At 46.3% G+C, this 14500-nt stretch overlaps 1 protein-coding gene across 2 annotated transcripts in view; it reads left to right on the top strand.

The window, feature by feature from the left end:
* The first annotated feature begins 25 nt into the window (after positions 1-25).
* The window catches only part of ABCA12 (ATP binding cassette subfamily A member 12), a 107359-nt gene continuing 92884 nt past the window's right edge, over positions 26-14500 (top strand). Inside the window, exons 1-2 of one of the 2 annotated variants that reach the window (XM_085585491.1) lie at positions 26-285; positions 364-451. The gene's annotated coding sequence lies outside the window, so the exon portion shown is untranslated. Of the gene's footprint in view, positions 452-14500 lie in introns of both variants that reach the window. The other variant, XM_077785195.2, reaches the window with a different exon arrangement.

Here is a 14500-nt window from a genome sequence, read left to right as displayed (position 1 = left end):
CGGCCCGGGCGGGCGGGGAATGGAGGGAGGCGGGCACGTGTGCGTTGGGACACACGCGTGTCGTGAGGCGCCCTGGAGGGTGAGGGTGGCCCGGGGCGTTCCCGCTGCACACGCACACTCACACACTCTCACACACTCACACACACACACACACACACACACACACACACACACACACACAACTCGTGTATCCATGAGCAATGTGAGCATTGATGTGAGTGCAGCACGCCCACGCAGGTCCATGTATGTGCACCTCGGTGGTGGGGAACCCAGCTTAGTACACAGGTGAAAAATGAGGTGCAAGTGAGGCAATATCTCTTCACAGTGGAAGGTGGTGCAGTAAGACCCATTAATTTTTTCCAGGAATACTGACAAGAGTTTCACCTATGGAAAGTCCTCTGGCAGAGCTTCCACACGGGCAGAGGCAAAGCACTCATTTACCAAGTCTGAGGTAAAAAATCTTTTGCAAACAGCAAAATGATGCTTTTCTTTATTTATTTTTTATTTGTCTCCTTAAGGGGAGCTTTTTTCCTCTCTGCGGGCCTTCAGATTTCCTGATTCTCCTTTGTTTGTTTGCATGTGGTTCACAGGTAACACTGCCTGGACATGCTGGCTTTAACTGGTTAAAATCTCTGCTGTGCCCCTGTACAGCCCAGCAGGGTCTAGCTGCAGCATCAGCAGTGCTCTGCAAGTAGAGAGCTCTGCAGTTAATTTGCAGCACAAGCCCTGGCCGCACCTGGTAATATTGAATCAGCAATTATGTCAGCACGGGCAGGCCCCTGAGGCATCCCTGCGTGTTTATGTCACATTCCCATCGGCCACGCAGGGGTTCACTGTACACCTGCAGCTCCCAGAGCACTCAGACTGCATTAGGCTCTCCACTTGCGTTAAAAAAAGAAGGAATAAATGGAAGTTTTTAGCTCTTGCAGGCAAAAAGGTGGGAAATACAACGCAAGTGCAGCTGGAAGGTCCAGACACTTGGCTGCTTTGATTTGTGAGTCTCTGAGCTTGGGCAGTATTGTCTATGTGAGGAAGAGTCAAGCCAGAAATATCAAACATACTGAATAAACCCAGTGTATATATTACTCTCAGTAGCAGCTAGTGACAAGCAGCAATAAATTACTGCTCAGAGGGTGTCTGGGGCCAAATGAAAATATACTGTTAAGTGGTACATGAGCACTATCATTATGAAAATACACACCTTGGAGAGAATAAAAGTTGTGCAAAGAGTACAGCTGAGGTGTGCTTTGATGACGATGCATGTATGAGCAATTTGACAGAGCACTGCATTTTAACCTAACGTTGGAGAGCAACTGTACATTCCAGCAGGGTGCCTGGTGGCCCTGTCAGCCTGTGCACAAGGACAGGGATGCTGCTGCCTTCAGACAAACAGTGGGAGGGATGTTATCATGGTCAATAATGGTGTTGGCTCTGTTACCTGTCCAGCAGTTCGTTGTCCCTTGGCACCTGAGGTGAGGTTTTTGTTTGTGCACGAGTGGCAGGGGGTGGTTTGGGCTTAATCCCTGTCCCAGCACAGGAGGGACATGGAGCTTTTGGAGCCAGTTCAGAGGAGGTCACCAACATGATTGAGGGATGGAGCACCTCTGCTATGAGGAAAGGCTGGGAGAATTGGGATTGTTGATCCTGGAGAAAAGAAGGATTTGGGATGACCTAATTGTGGCCTTCCAGTGCCTGAGGAGCTGACAAGAAAGATGGAGAGAGACTCTCTACAAGGGCCAGGAGTGACAGGACAATGGGAGATGGGGTCAGACTGAAAGAGAGCAGGGTTAGATTGGACATGGGGAAAAAATTCTTCCCTGTGAGGGTAGTGATGCCCTGGCACAGGCTGCCCGGAGAAGCTGTGGCTACCCCATCCCTGGAAGTGCCCAAGGCCAGGTTGGATGGGGCTTGGAGCAACCTGGGATAGTGGAAGGTGTCCCTGCCCATGGCAGGGGGTTAGAACTGGATGATCTTTAAGGGCCCTTCCAACCCAAACCATTCTGTGACTCTGTGTCTGAGAAGGGACGTTCTGGCTGTGTGCTAAAGGGGTGTCTGGATTTGGATGTGATTGATATGTCCTGGATGGCTTTTTGTGGATGGCTTGCAGGGAAATCATACAATCTCCCTCCCAGAGGTTTAGTTTTGCTTTATAAGGCTTAATTTTAATTTGTTTTGGTGATATTTAAAGGATATTCAAATATCCTGTGCTCTGCTCATGTCTCATCATTTATTCAATAGGAATGAGGTCTCATTGGAGCTTTTTCCTGGTGTTTTAAAGCATTACAGAAGCTCGTCCTGAGCCAAGAATGCAGTAACATCATATTGGAAATAATGGGAAGAGGTAAATGCTAGAATTACAAATACCACATTAAGGTTATTTCTAAATCATACTAGGGCCTACATCCAAGAAAGAAAAATCAGGCTTAATAAGCACTGTGCTCTGCTGTGTTAATAAGGAGAAGTAAAAAGAGGTTGAAGCTGAATAGAGGTATACAAAAGGGATTGTGTTGCTGGTGTTAGGACAATACCCTAGATTCCCTTCTCTTTAGGCTGTAGGGAGCAAGCAATGCTTTTTAGCTTGGCTCTGAGTCTCTGTTGTAAGTCTTGTTTTCTATTGTTGTTTTTTTTCCCATGTAGCAGACCAAGAAGGGTGTAGAAAAACAGGTCAGTCTGTTGATTAATTTGTTAGGGTAGGAAGCAAACAAGGTAGGATTCTCCAGCTACCTGCAGTTGCCAGTGGCTAGCAGAAGGTGGGCTGGGCCTGCCAGTGGACAAGGAAGACCCAGCCAAAAAGTAGGACTCCATTCAAAGTGGATATCCATGGCTGGCCTGGTTTGGAGCTTCAGAGATGAAGTGTCATGAGTGGTGAGCATTACACCAGTGGTCTGATCTGGATCTGTCTTAGCTCAGAAAAGGTGTCTCATCATCAGAAGGCTGCTTTGGAAAAACATGTTACTGTGGCTATCTCTGCCTGTATGAACACAGTCCTCAGCTTTGAAATTCCCCATCATGCCAAGCTTATCTTCCTTAACCAGGCCCTGCTTTCATTTACATCCCTCCCCACGCTTTTCCTCAACAACCCCTAGCCTGTGCTATGCTCTGTGTTGCCCTCAAGCAAAGGCTGTGGTATTCAGCAAAATGTAAGACAAATACACCTCTGTCCTACTCAAATTCCTACTCAAATTTTCTTCCCTGGCAGCAAGGAGAAGCAAGGAAGTATATTGTTCTGACATCTACTGTCTCCCTTGAGGATGCTGTTTGCCAGGCACTGGGCCTCAGTTTCTCCAGTCTCCCAGAGACCACAGTCTTGCAAGCACTTATCTATGCCCCTTACTCAATATTACGGGATTGCTTACTGCAAAAGCCTTCTGGAGGCTTGGAGTGCCCTATCTCAGATGCTGCACAACAGTAGAGGTGAGAGTGGAATTGAATCCAGGCTGCTTCTCGAGGGTTACTGCTATATGCAGGCTTTTGGTTTGTCTGCCTTGTGCTCTCGGGGTTCATGAGAACTTCAGGGTAAAATCTTCTTGGTGTATTCCAGGAGAAAAAGGGCTGCTAAGTATTGCTCTGTTGAAGCTTGTTTAAGAGCTGCATCACACTGCCTGTGCCATTCACTGTGAGTTAACTCTGGGGCAGCTTCAGCACTGAGCTGGCCAGGAGTGTTCCACAATAACAGAGAGGCTCAAGAGCCCTGATGCATTTCGAGTTTCTTTTTCAGCCCTTATCAGCTTGGAGCAGCTTTTGTTTTACTGTGCTCCTCGGAGGTCCCAGTTAAATCACATCCGTGCTGTGCCAGCTGTCGGCTGTCACTGTAAATCCCTGCTCAGGGTCCCATGGAGCGGCTGAGGTGACAGTGAGCCTTTAGCTGAAGTTCAGAGACACCAAAGAGCTCTGCACATTCAATTTGACCTGGGGTGTGAAGGTTATATCCCCTCTTCACTCACCATCACCACTGGTTGGTTTTCCCAAACCTCTGATATCAGTGTCTAATGCTTTTCTTGCAAAGGAACCAATTTCCTTTTAATAGAATAAATATTACAGATTTCAGCCTGAGTTATTCTCCTAATGCTCTGGTTTATGAATGAGACCCAAAGGTGCATAAACTGAAGGACGATTTATTTTCTGAATGCTCCCATTCCTTTCCTCCCAGAGGCTGGTTCCTATCCAAGCATAGAAGGAAAAATAATACTAAAAAAATATGAAATAGTTTCTCCTGTTGATGACTCAGTGCCTACTCTATGATCTGAACCCCACCTATAGGCTGTGGGTGAACAGGTCTATTTGCAATTGCAAATACGGGGTTTGCAGTAAAAAAAATCCTATCCACTTTGAGCTTCCTTGCCTTGTCAGGTTATTTGTGTGAAAGGAAGAATTCCCAGAGAAGAGGAAAGAGGAGCAAATACTTTGTATGGCTATTTTTGCTGTAAATGCAAAGAAATAACTTTATGCATAAATAACAGGCTGGTTTAGCTTTTCACAGAACCATGGAATCCCAGAATGGTTTGGGTTGGAAGGGACCTCAGACTCATTCCACCCCTGCCATGGGCAGGGACATCTTCCACTATCCCAGGTTGCTCCAAGCCCCATCCAACCTGGCCTTGGGCACTTCCAGGAATGGGGCAGCCACAGCTTCTCTGGGAAGTTGAAATCACCGATTCATCGGTGTCTCCCTTTGCCCCCAATGCTTTGGACATCAGTGTTTGTGTCCCTGGGTGCGAGGGCTGCTGCCGGGCGGGCTGTCCTGCCGGGCGAGCTGTCCTGCTTGTTCCCGCCGGGATCCTGCCGGGATGCTGCCAAATGTGCAGGGAACCGGCTCCCACTAGAGCGCGCTAGGACAGTTAAAATGGAGCTGGTTTTCCGCTGGCATCGCGGTGGAACCATCAAAGATGCCTATGTAAGGAACAGCATTTCTGGTTTTCAGCAGGGATTCTGCTTAAGTTCCCCATCTTTTGAGTACAGTTTCCCTGGATGAGTGTGCAGCAAAGCCAGCTGTAGCTGCCTTAGAGCACTGAGGTTTGGTTTGGGATGAGTGCTGGCAAAAACCTGTTGGAAAGCCCTGGCTTGGACAGAGAGCAGGGAGAAGCTTTGTCCTCAAGGCCTGTCTCATCTCACAGTCCCTTTGCTTGCTGCTCTGTAAGGCAGAGGAAGTGGAAATCCGTGCAGTACCTGGACATGGACAGGGGTCCACCTCAAAGTCCCACTGTTGGTCTGCTGTTGTCATTTGTGCATTTTGAAGCTACCCCTAGCAAACTTGCCCATCTTCACAGGAGAATTTCCTGCCTCCACCCAGGCCCTTAGACCCCTGTCTGCTACCCTCGTTTGCTTCATGTTTACTTAATTAGCCAGCTGAAGTATAATTCCTTTCATGATCTACGGTCTAATACATAAAGATGACAGTGACATGAATCTTGGCTTAGCTTTCAATTTGCATTTTAATTCATTGTGGTTCCCCAGATAGCTGGAATTTGCTCCAACAGGATCTGGAAGATGATGAAATGGGCGGGTGTTCTCCTGTGTCCCAGCGAGAGCCTGGAGCGATAGGTGACATAGTTTTACTGTCCACCAGGCACCATCTCTGGTAGATCTACAGCAAAAAGCAAAGCAAAGGTGAAAAGCAAAAATCCTAAAGGAGGAGCTTTTCTTAGTACAAAATGCAAACAGAGTCATGGCTCTGGTAGTTGAGAAGCATCTGGAAATCAGTGAAGCCTGGTGAGAGAGCCTGCAATGGATTCAGAAGGAACAGAGTGATTTTACATAGCAATCCAGCCCCAATCATCTCTGCTTCACAAACCCCTGACACTCGTACCTAGAGAAGAGAGAGACTGGGCAGGGAGGAAACAGTGATTTCCCTGAGTGGCAGACAAGCCATGTTGGCCATGAAGGGTTTAGGCACAAACCCCATCACTCCATGGGACTCATCTTTCCGTGTGACATCCAGGAGCTGGCTTCCAGGAAAGGAAGTGCTGTGAGCCTGTGTTCAGTTCCAGTTCTGGGCAACCACAGGAACACTGTCAGGCTCACAGGAGACTGACAGCAAACTCAGGCAGAGCTGCCATTTTCCTGAAATACCTGGACAAACAGCACCTTGCCAAAGGTGGCATGAGAAGGCTCTGTGGGAAAGACAGCCATAGGTGGTTATTTATCTGTTACATTAGAGCTAACTGAGATCCAGACCCTGGAGAGCCGGGATGCAGGATAAAAACAGGGCTTGCCGCAAGACCCTGTGAGCTGAATAGAAATCATGGCTAAATAGGAGGATGGGAAGAGAGACAGAGTTGTGTGAAGAGGCATGGCCAGCATCACACAGCAGGCAATGCCACAGCCAGCGAGGCTTGGAGCAGTCTCTAGCTGGCAGATGGTTTTAGTTGCAGCAAATCATCCATTTTCAGATTTTGCTGATTTTATACAGTCTAATTTTAATAACACAAGAAAAGCGTGAGACATTTTTTCATAAATCACTTGTTCCTTTCCTCTTTTTTCTTCCTTAGTAACTGTATTAGGTATCTGCATTTTGGCCTTAGAAACATGGTTAACATTTAAATGAAGAATTGTAGGGACAAAAAATTGAAAATAAATGTTTTCTCTGTGTTCAAAACCCAATGACTTTGGGTTCTCAGGAGTTTCTTGTGCTTTCTGAAAATGCTGTTCTCTTGTATGACCTGCATTCATAATCAGTTGTGGTTCCTTCTTTCTGTTCTGACCTTCCTTGCTCAGAGTCTTGAGTCACAACAAGTCTCGAGTCACAGGACAAGTCCTGGCTTTTCAAAATCGTCTTCCTGATGCTTTATGGCTAGAAAAAGAAGGGTTTTTTCCCCCCCAGAAAACATTATTCAATCAAGCTTTTTCATTTTTCACCTCAAAGCCAAGTTTCTCAGCTTTTCATTAAAAACCAAGTATTTGAAGTTGTTCAGGAGGCCTTAAAATGAACATTTCCAGGTTCTAGAATAAGCACTGTCATTTCCCAGATACTACTTTTCAGGAAAGTAGGATTTAATCATGTAACTTCTGTTCCATTTACTAGGTTCCATTAATATTTTGAGCTAGCTTAGTACAGCTGTTGGGGAATTGGGAAATGCAAGGTTATGATAAGCCAGTGCAAATTCAGTGAGGGGTGTTGGAGTTTCCCTGGATGAAACAGGGGGGAAAAGCCTGTTCACAGCTGAAATCTCTTGGGCAGGACTGAGTTCCATCAATCCTGGGCACAGGGCACCCGCGCTCATGTGGCAAATCCCCCAGAAGCAGCAGGGAGCCTTCAGGATGGGGAAGACAAACACCACCCCTCATTAGGCAGAGCTGAGGCAGGTACTAATTAACCTGGAGCTCCAGTGGTGCTGCTCATGCCTTGTGTCCTGATGATTCCTGACTCTCTTGGAGCAAGGGCAGGATCAGCATTGGCTCTGCTTGTAGTGCAGCTTTCCTCCACCTGTCTCCATGCATTTCAGGCATACAAACTGTGTCCCTGTGCCCATCTGTGCTCAGTGGCTCTGGAGCCACTGGTGTTTTGTGTGGAGCTGTTTTCCTGAGCTAAATTAGCAGACACATGGGGGTGACAATTTTGGCCCTATATGAGTTTGGTGGTAAAAACTGAGCCTGGGACTCAGGCCAAGGCAGCAGGGCCAGAGGGAATTTAATGGGTCTTCCTGCAAAACACAGCTACAGACTTTCAATTTACTTTCTTCAATTTGTCTAACTAATGTCTTCTCCAGCCCTGCTTTTAATTCACGATACTATCATCAATCACATAATTATGACCTCATCTCATTCTCTGTTAAGACTTGGGTGACAAATAAGGACAGGGTCACACTTCAGTTTGTGTTGCTGTGTTTTATTGTCTAGATGAAAAGAAGCAAACATGCTGGGGACAGAATTCCCAAAACATAAAATTCTGCTGACAATTTGCAACATTTAGCTATTTCTGGAGAGCTGGAAAGCAGGACTTTTTGGTTGGTTGGTTTTATTTACACTGTTTTCCACATAAATGCACACCTTGTCAGACCTGGGAACAGACTCCTTTTAACTCATCTCATGAGCACACATCAGCATCATAACAAACACACAGGGAGAAGAACTATTTCTCCAGGTAACAGGCAGCTTAATCTAGTGGGTTAGATAAAAATCGTTCAAATAGAATATGGAAAGTTCTTTTACAAATTAACCACTGCAAGGGACTGAAATTCCAGTGTTAGGCAGCCTCAAATTCCACTGATGCCGTAAGCCATGGCAAGGAGCACACTGAGAGTAGGAATTAAGAACATGATAGAATCATGTGAAAGGGTTTTTACGCCTGAATTAATGATGGAGATTTGGCTCTAATGTTGTGGTTTGGGGAAAGGATGGTTAATTATTCACATCCTGTATTTCTGTTCAGCTTTGACATTTTCCTGCCAAAACCTCCCTTTGCTGACACACTTCGTAATTTTGCTGAGTCATTAGCGTCATCCCATCTGGAAAGAGGGTGGCTCTATTCTTCACAGACATTTTAGGCTGAAGAGATCCTCTTCTAAGCATCTTGGGAAGATCCTGAATGCTGAATTCCATGGGGTTCCTTGTATTCCCAAGAAGGGATAAACCACAAGGCTGAGGGAAGTCTGGTGTTTGAAGTCTGATCCCTGGCTCTGTTGCAGACACTTGGAGCAGACTCTACCCTTGCACTACAGAAATAAACCATGAAGGTTGAAAATTAGAAGAGAAACATTTAGAATGTATGGAGTTTTTTTATAAGCCCATCAATTTTCAAGCTACTTTCACCATTTCCTGAGCCTAACTTTTGAGGTAGGCAATACCACAGAAACAATATCCACTTCCAACACGTGTATATTCACAAGCTTCTCATTGTTGGTACTATGAAAGCATTGCTGTTTCTCCTACAAATAATACCATGCAATACTATTCATAATGGTTTGATGGCATAATGGTCACAGTTGAGCTGTGCCATGCCATGCAGCAGTTTTGCTTCTCATTTCTCGTATTCACACTTGGTAGCTGAAATACTGCAGCCCTCTGAACTTGCTTTCCTGTTTCCCCCTGATTTTCACTCATGCTCAGATTAGCACTTAGTCATTTTTACAATCCCTGCCTTTCCCTGTGTTCTCTTCTCTACAGCATGACCAAAATTTGTTTGCACAGGATTTTTTATGAGCTTCTGCCCTCACTAAAAAAGGGCCAACTTGTCTTGGGAAGTTTCCCCCATCAGTTTTGACATCTCCTGCAGTTTGCCATTCCTTAGCATTAATTTCTATCACTTCCCCCGATTTCCCTGGAAGAAATTCTGATTAGGCAGTAAGTGCTGGGCTATCCATCATCTCATGCCAGTCACAAGTCACAGGGTTCTTCTCAGCCTGGAAGGCGCCGATCGTTCTTAATCAAGCCGAGCGTGCCACGGGTAACAGAGCTAAAGACCCGATTTCCGTGGCCATCCCCCTCCTGGGATCCTGTCTGAGCACGGCAGTAAGGCAGAGCTATTGTGAGAGCCCTGTAGCACAGCCCTGCAGCACAGCTGATTAAACCCCTGCAGAGCTCAGAGGGCTTCACAAAAGTCCTGTCAGTCAGCTTGCATTTGATTTCGGGTCTGATTTTCATTTGTTTACAGTGTCGCCCATTATGTGTAGAGTGTTTGCTAAACACTGAAGAATAATGGTCCTGTCCCAGGTAGCTGACAGCAGAAGGGCTGACAAAGGGAAGGAAGGCAGTAAAAGAGGTAATTTATGTATGAGTCATGCTTCCCAGCCAGCTGTGCTGATAAAAAATGGCCACTTTTATGGGAAGGCTGGAAAAGAGCAACGAAATTACCTTTCTGAAAAAAAAACAACCCAACCCAAACCAAACCAAACGAAATTTTGGACCAACAGTGTGATTAAAGATGACTTATTGCCAACAGTACAGGGAAGGGAGTCCTGAGGAGGCATTTGTGTTTATCAGGGAAAGATGTTTTGGCACAGACACCTGCACCTGAAACAATACGGAGACAGCAGCAGGAGGTCCTGCCTACGGCACAGAAAAACTTGATCAGGAGGCAGGAAAACAGAGGATACAAAGTGTGAGAGATGAGCAGTGTTAAGCAGGGGTGGAGTTAGGAGCTGGGAGCAGTTGCTGAGGCAGGGGAGGAAATCATTGGAGGTACTTTTTCGGAAAATTGCCGAGCAGTCCCTAATGCACAGAACTCTGCAGGAAGATTTATGTTGTCATCCAGCCACGTGACTCGGGGCCTGACTTTGCTCCACTTAGAGGCAATGACAGACTCCCATTGATTCATGGGAACCATAGAAATCAAAGAAAACTTGCTGTGGCAACTGGCTAATTCAATAAAAGCATTGATTTTTCCGGCTGGACAATTAGAGAGCATGAATGCAGTGTAGCTGATTTCTGTCTCTGAATTAATGTAACAAATGATCATTGATTCAAGTGAGAGGAAACTGAACCCCAAAGGAAAGGATCTTCCATAGTAAAAATCCCCCAGCCTATGTGGGCTGGACTTTAATGTGCCAGAGATAAAGCTGGTTATGATTCTGTGTCTCTCTTTGTTAGCACACTTAAGCATGAGTTGACTGTCACCTCACAGAGCAGCCAAGGTAAAGGCAGACACACAGGGCCAGGGAGAACACTGGGAAGGTGATGCAGGAGACCATGGTGTTCATAACAGGGAGTACCTCATAGCATCACTTCAGATGAATGGCTCTAGTTTTGCCCTGGGTTTGAAATAGAATCATGGAATGGTGTGAGTTGGAAGGGACCTTAAAGATCATCCACTTGCACCCCCTTGCCATGGGTAGGGACATCTTCCACTGTCCCAGGTTGCTCCAAGCACCATCCAACTTGGCACTGTACAAGGATGGGGCAGCCACAGCTTCTCTGGGCAACATGTGACAGGGTCTCACCACCCTCACAGGGAAGAATTTCTTCCTAACATCTGATCTAAACCTACTATTTGTCAGTGGGAGGCCATTCCCCTTGCCCTTGTAAATAGTCTCTTCATTTTTGTTATCAGCTCCTTCAGGCACTGGAAGCTCCAGTCAGGTCACCCCAAAACCTTCTCTCCAGGCTGAGAAATTCCAGTTCTCCCAGCCTTCCCCCACAGCAGAGGTGCTCCATCCTTCTGATCATCCTGGTGCTTCCTCTGGACTGGCTCAAACAGCTCCACATCCTTCCTGTGCTGGGCCCCCAGGGCTGGAGGCAGCTCTGCAGGTGGGGTCTCACCAGATTGGAGCACACAGCTCTCTCTTCCTCCACAGTGGGGAAGATACTTTGAGCCCCCCTTCAAAGCCTTAAAAGAGGAACTTCTTAAACCACATGCAGTAGCTGTGAACAGGCCCCAAGATTTCTGGGGCTGCTGGGTATTTGCAAACTTAGGTTATGGCTTCATGCTTTGCTGCTCTGGCTCAGGAGTCAGTGTTCCAGGCAGTGTGATGATTTATTTTATAAGAAACTGGTGTGCCACTTGTCCCATTTGCTGTTGAGATTAGTTCTAATGGTGTTGAAGCATCTTGAGCTCAGTGCACCATGGAAGCCCCCCAGACTGGGCTGAGGAGTCCCAGCTGCTGCCAAAGCCTGGTTGCAGCAGGGCACACATCCCGGTGTCCCCAGCCCCTGGCTTGAGGCTGGCTGCTGCCTGTGGGAGGTGCCACGGGTGTGCTGCAGCGCTGGCACAGGGCTGTCCCTGCCGGGTGTCACCCGGGGCAGGACAGGCAGTGACATTTAACAGCTGCGGTTGTTTGCGTCAGTGCCTGTGAGTCAGGCCCTGACCTGGGGGATGTTTCACCTCAGTCCCTGGGCTTTGACGTGGATGGGCCATCCCAGCACCCCTGACCTGCCAGAGACAGCCCCTCCTCTCATCTCCCCACTGCTTCTGTGCTTGGTGCTTTTTGTGCTCCGTTTCTAATGGCCTGTACCTGCAATAGAGATGTTCTGAGAGGGCCCAGCAGCAGGCACAATGAACCTCCTGCCCTTCATCACAGGAGCAGGAGTGAGGAGGTGTGATAAGAGTTGTGGAGCATTAATGGAGCGGGATGCTCAGCACTGGAGGGGAGGAGGGATATTTCGATCAGTCACCAGGATAAAAGCTAAGCTGCTTTACAACACAGCCCGCTGGAAAGTGGTGGTTAGAAAAACGTGTCTATTAAAAGGTCAGGTGTGGTCCTGAGTTCTGGGCTGACACTTGCACAAGCTGATAGATGATACATAATGAACACCTTATTAGATTAATTTTGTCTATTTGGGGTTGCTGTGAACAGCCCATTTGAAAACAGTAGATTTCTCTGAGGCTGCCAAATGCTGGTTGTTATTATTTCTGCAGCTAATACTGAATTTGTAACTAGTTTGAGAGCAGCTTATGCAATATTTGGTGATCAGATTTGGAGCATTAACTGGATAGCTTAACTACTTCATGTGCTTCTCTTCGCTGACCATGGGAACATAACTCTTAGAATCATATTTCCCATGTGCAACCATCAGAGGGACAGCCACAATTAAAGTTTTACTACCCCAAACCACTCAAACATCGTGGTGGCCTTTCTGATTACCATGTCTTTTTAGAGTCTGTGGTTGTCAGCTTTTCTTTTCAGTTGTGAGAGCTGAAAATTAATCTTTTGCTTCAAGTAAAGGAGTACTCTCACTTATATCCCACATGCCAGCACCAGAAACACTAGGGAGAAAAATGAAATACCTGAGAGCATAAAACTGCAAATGTACTTTCAGAATACAGGATAGGATTTACTCCCAGTAAACTGTCAGAACTCCTGCTGGAAGTGGAGAGTGCTTGCTGAAAAGCAACGTGAAAAGTGCCAGACTTATTTAAAAATTCACAGACACATTTTCATACTTAGAACTTCTCTCCCAGTGTAGTAACAGAGCTCCACTCCTGGAATGGCTGGTAGCTGTCATGGAAGCTTTTTGTTTCATATCAAAAGGTACAGAGGCAACAGTGGCACAGGCAAGAGAGCTTTGATGCAGGATGTTCAAAAGCCTGATTTCTGTTTCCTCTCCAAAGACAGGCCCTCCAGAAACCTTCCTTGACCTCTTCCAGGTATGAAATAGTCCAGGATGGGCTTTGGTGCTCCTCTTCATAAGATTCTTCCATGTCCTCCCTACAGACATCTTGCCAAACAACCAAGGAGAGTGTTGCTAGCACTGCTTTCTTCTGTGGATGGATTTTGATTATTAATAAATTGGTCAGGATGAATGGAACTAGTTCACATTTTGTCAAAGCAGCACAAGCAGGATGCTGCTTTTATGAGACTTGCCAGTGCCTCTTTCTCCTCCAGATCATCCCTTTCATGTGTCTGAGCAGCACTGAGGTGACTGCCTGCTTCATTAAGAGCTGCTACAGCACCAGCTACAGCAACCAGCTCAGGAAATGGTTTACAAACAGCAAAGAGGAAACTCAGAATGAAAAAGAGGGGAAGAAAGAGATGATTGCAGTTTTAAGTTGAATTTCCATGACCTTCCAAGCAGGCATTCCAGTATGAGTACATTAAATTCATGTATTTCTCAACAGCAAGGGCTGTTTAGCAATACAGACCTTTGGCACTGAAAGAGGCTGAAAACAAATCTTTGCAGCCAGCAGTAAAACACAAGGAGTGCCATGCTGAACATCACTGGGTCACATAGCTTGTTAAGGCAAGAGGCTGGAGGCTTATTTGTGCAATCCCTGCAAGAAATGTTGTCCTGTGACACACTCACTGTCAGAGATAACTGCCTTGGAGATTAAAAAATTAAAAATTAAAGGTAGCCCTTCAAATGCAGTGCTGTAGCCACACTAAAGGAAAATGCGCATACCCACAGACAGAACATGAAAGCTTTTTGAAACTTGAACCAAACTGCATTTGGACTTGGGTTGGAGCTATTGGTTGTTGCCTGTGGAAAAAAAAAAAAAAACTGCAAGAGATGCTTGTTGTGCATCCTCTGAACAACCTGATCTAGGGGAAGTGGTGAAGTAGCCCCTGCCCTTGTCAGGGACTTAGGCTGGGATGATCTTTAAGATCCCTTCCAACCCATGCCATTCTATCATTCTGTGATTGTAGAGATTGAGGAAAAAAAGTCTCAAAGCCAATGCATAATACAGGGTCTTGCCTGAAAGTTCCCAGCACCCAGTCCAGGAAAAAAACAGTGTGGGATTTTCACATTTTCTCCTGTAAGAAAGGAAATGTTTGACTCCTCAGCTTTTCTGATATCTGAATAATGAAGTAGTTCTAACCAGTGTTTATATGAAGTTTTGACTTTGGTGGTGCTTTGCATTGCAACCACAGCATGCCAAGAGCCTTCCTGCCATCCAGGAAAGGCCTCTGGCTCCCAGCTGGTGCCCCAGTCCTGCAAGGATTTTTTCCACAGGCTTTTCTTCCCATTTGTGGGGAGCTGTTCCACTTTTCAGTTGTCTGTGGAGTTAAGCATGTGTGTAAATGACTGTAGAAGTGGGTTATTTAAACTTTGGGTATGTAAGTGCTATACATTTTAAGATGGTTTCTTCCAGGGATTTTGCAGGCAGGTTTGAGTTTGCCCTGCTCGTACT

Source organism: Lonchura striata, chromosome 7 (assembly GCF_050655825.1).
Source record: "Lonchura striata isolate lonStrDom1 chromosome 7, ASM5065582v1, whole genome shotgun sequence".
Lineage (NCBI taxonomy): Eukaryota > Metazoa > Chordata > Aves > Passeriformes > Estrildidae > Lonchura > Lonchura striata.
This window is presented reverse-complemented; position numbering and strand designations above follow the sequence as displayed.